This window comes from Zea mays, chromosome 2, assembly GCF_902167145.1.
Source record: "Zea mays cultivar B73 chromosome 2, Zm-B73-REFERENCE-NAM-5.0, whole genome shotgun sequence".
Taxonomy (NCBI): Eukaryota; Viridiplantae; Streptophyta; class Magnoliopsida; order Poales; family Poaceae; genus Zea; species Zea mays.
Window position 1 is genome coordinate 54,460,282 of NC_050097.1, and position 3,663 is coordinate 54,463,944.

The window sequence follows — 3,663 nt, forward strand, 5'->3', positions numbered from 1 at the left end:
TCAGCCGACGGTCTCCGCCTCGCCCGACCCAGGGGCTCGGACTCGACCTCGGCCACGGAAGACAGACTCGACCTCGACCTCGGAGGAGCCTCCACATCGCCCAACCTAGGGCACGGACCGGCCACGTCAACAGGAGGTGCCATCATTACCCTACCCCAAGCTGACTCAGGCTACGGGAAACAAGACCGACGTCCCATCTGGCTCGCTCCGCCAGACAAAGTAATGATGGCGCCCCGCACGCTCTATGACGATGGCAGCTCTCCGCCCCCTTACGGAAGCAAAAGGACGTCAGCAAGGACTCGACAGCCCTGACAGCTGTCCTTCCGCCAGGCTCCAGCGCTCCTCCAACGGCCACGACACCACACGAACCGGGTGCCAAAACCTCTCCGGCTGCCACGATGGCATGTACTTAGGGCGCTAGCTCTCCTCCGCTAGACACGTTAGCACTCTGCTACCACTACAAGAAACTGGTTAAAGAACGTGGGTGAAAAACCGTCGAACTTAATGTAATAGGCCGTCGAACTTACCATAAGAACGTGGGTTTACCGACGAATATAGCCGACGGTGATTTTTATTCGAACTTAGAGAAGTAAGTTCGACGGCCCCGACGAACTTAACAGTAAGAACGTGGGTACCATCGAACTTAACATTAAGAACGTGGGTACCGTCGAACTTAAGGTTAAGAACGTGGGTTTTTAAGTTCGACGGGGGCCGTCGAATTTTTTCCCATAAGTTCGATGGCACCCACGTTCTTACATTTAAGTTCGACGGGGCCACGTGGCCGTCGAACTTATGGGTCCTGTGTGGGTCGGCGAGGGCTGCCCATTAAGTTCGACGGTACCCACGTTCTTACCCTTAAGAACGTGGGTACCCACGTTCTTAACCTTAAGAACATGGGTACCCATGTTCTTAACCCTTTTCAGAAAAAATAAAAAATACAGAAATGAAAAATTAGACACACATAATATCACATGCAACACAGAATATCACATACAATACATATTTCAAACACATGGATATATGTTCATATCACAAATTCACACAAGTCCAAATACATAAGTTCACAAATTCACATAATTAAGTCTAAATACATAAGTTCACAAATTCACATAAGTTCACATCCATAGTTCACATTTGTAGTTCACAAGTTCAAATACACAAGTTCAAACATTAGCTCCATCGCTCTCGATCAGGACATCGGATTGTTGTTCGTAGCTCCACCACTAGAATTGAGACATCTGTCCGCAAAGTTATCGTGAGGGGGAGGAGTCACTTGATGAGAGCCGGAATCCTACAAAATAAACCAAAATTCTCATTAATATACAATTGCATTAAATCACAAGTACACAAAGATATTAATTATGCGTGCAAGAACAGCTGAACCAAGAAGATCATCTACAACCTATATCAGTGTAAGGTTGTGCATAGATAAACAATATAACAAATTGCACCTTGTGTTAAAAATAATAAAATATTTTTGATTCCCCAACTTCAATGAAATTTTATTGTTTTCTAATAAAATAACTAAGTTCCATGGCAAGGTATTCTGATTCTATGTAACACCAATAACAGATATCAGTGGTTCCAACAAAATAGCAATCACAATCCTCAAAAGTCAAACTAAACAATTTGCCCCAGAAGACCCAAAGGTACATATTACAACATGAAAAAAGCAAATGACAATCATTTGAAGAAACTAAACAACTGATAACTGAAACAATAACTGAAATATCAAGAATTGACAAACTATTAACTGAACAGACATCATTATTTATTACCTTTGTGTAGCCATTAAGATTTATCAAAATCTGTATTTTGTCTTGATTGATAAGCTTGGCGATATTATCGGAAGTCATGACAGAAACATCGACAAAATGTTCTGCCTCAGACTGAATACGCTGCCTCCACTCAGTACCATCGTTTTGACTGTGTGCATAGCAAAAGACCTGCCATTCCATCATGGGTCAGAGAGAGAACTGCAACATAATGTGAAAACAGAGAGGTTCAATGGAAATAAAACCTCGATATTGGCACGATCATGCATTCCAAATACTGATCTCATGAGATGGGAAAGGGGGTGATTTCCAAAATCACTACTCACATATCTGTAGCGTGGAAAGGCCATTTAGTCTGCTGTTGGATAAATCTTTTCAATTTAATGTACAAAAGTAAGTTTGTGTACTTACCCTACTTTAATCGGCAGTGTTTACCCTCTGCTTTTACAGGAACAGGAGGTGGATGCACAAAAGGCGGCAGCCCAAAAGGAGAGGCAATCAAGGAACAGTGGGCCGCATATTTACTGCTGCCAATGAAAAGAGGTATATAAAAACCAAAAGGAAATGATGTATTTAATTCAGAGTAAATTCTACCCCCCCACGCACTCACCAAACACACCCCACCAGAACTTGCCGCTGAATTCTAAAAACATCCTCAAACTCAAATAATGGACAGCGTACCCCTTAAACCAGATAAACAACCACCCCTAAAATAGTTGAGTGGTTTCAATAGTTTAAATTGATGTGGCATATGGGCCATGTCTTCTGCTTTTGATGTCATACCATCTTGTATTGAATATTTGAGCTCCTAATAAATGATCTCAGATTGGAAAAATAAACTAGAAAGTTTTAGAACGCATCGAGCTCTACAATTTTGATATAAAGTTTATATAAAAGAAATTGAGACCACCTAACATGTGAGCCCTACTGTCGTGTCACTAGAGCCACTTAGGCTATCTCTAGGAGCCTCCCTATCCCACCTCCTATCTCACTACCTATTTGGAATGGTCAGGTATGTGGGGGGTGGGGGTGAGGGTGATTAATCCAGTTTTAAAAGTTAAGGGAATAAGTTGTCCAGTATCTGAGTCTGAGGGTGCTTTTTAAATTCAACATGTTTAGGTGATAAAACGGACAAGATATTACTCTATTCAAAGACCAGCAAGTGTACAGTGAAACTCACCTTATTTCCAAAGCAAGCAATGGATCAATAGGATAAGCAATGGCATGGAAAGGTTGAACACTTGGAAGTACTGACATCTGTAAGAAAAGGGACAAAATATATAAATTGCACAGGAAAAGAAATCCTCAATATTAAAAATGGAATTTCATTTATTTTTATAAAGGGCACATTTATTTGCCTTCTAATAATTTCTTCAACATCTTGAAACATGCCATCTCTGTTTTCCTAGTCACATACACACTGCAGTAATGCAAACAAAATGATGCACATTAGTAGGCTGACCATCCCTATTAAAAGGTCAGTTGCTTCAAATCACTGGACCAAAACTTCAACGGTACAGGATTACAAAAGGCAGAAAAGATGAGAAAGCAGAGACAATAATCCCATAAGAGCCTTATTATGTTTAACCTAATGCAGGTAGCAACATAGCAGGTTTTGCAGGTAAACATAATACTAAGCCATCAGAGATTTCTATGATACGTGACCACTGTTAAATCACAATTGAGCTGTACTTTGGATCAATGTCCTTGAATGTTTGCACACATCTGTTGTAGTATTAATTTTCATAAGTAGCAGACACAACATAAAGATGAATATGTTGTAACATATCTTTTATTTACTCAAAGTTTACAGTCTTATTCAAATCTTTATATCACAAGTGCATTAAAAGGGTAGAGAAAAATTGCAAGGTACCTGTAGAGTATGCAG

General features: G+C 40.6%; 1 long non-coding RNA gene across 1 annotated transcript; it reads right to left on the bottom strand.

Moving 5' to 3' along the window:
- Positions 1-1,784: 1,784 nt before the first annotated feature.
- Positions 1,785-3,172, bottom strand: LOC103646460 (uncharacterized). Its single transcript, XR_562204.2, has 5 exons — positions 3,124-3,172; positions 2,956-3,032; positions 2,187-2,302; positions 2,021-2,105; positions 1,785-1,946 (listed from the first exon to the last, which is right to left on the bottom strand). It is a non-coding gene; the product is annotated as an uncharacterized lncRNA (long non-coding RNA).
- Positions 3,173-3,663: the final 491 nt, after the last annotated feature.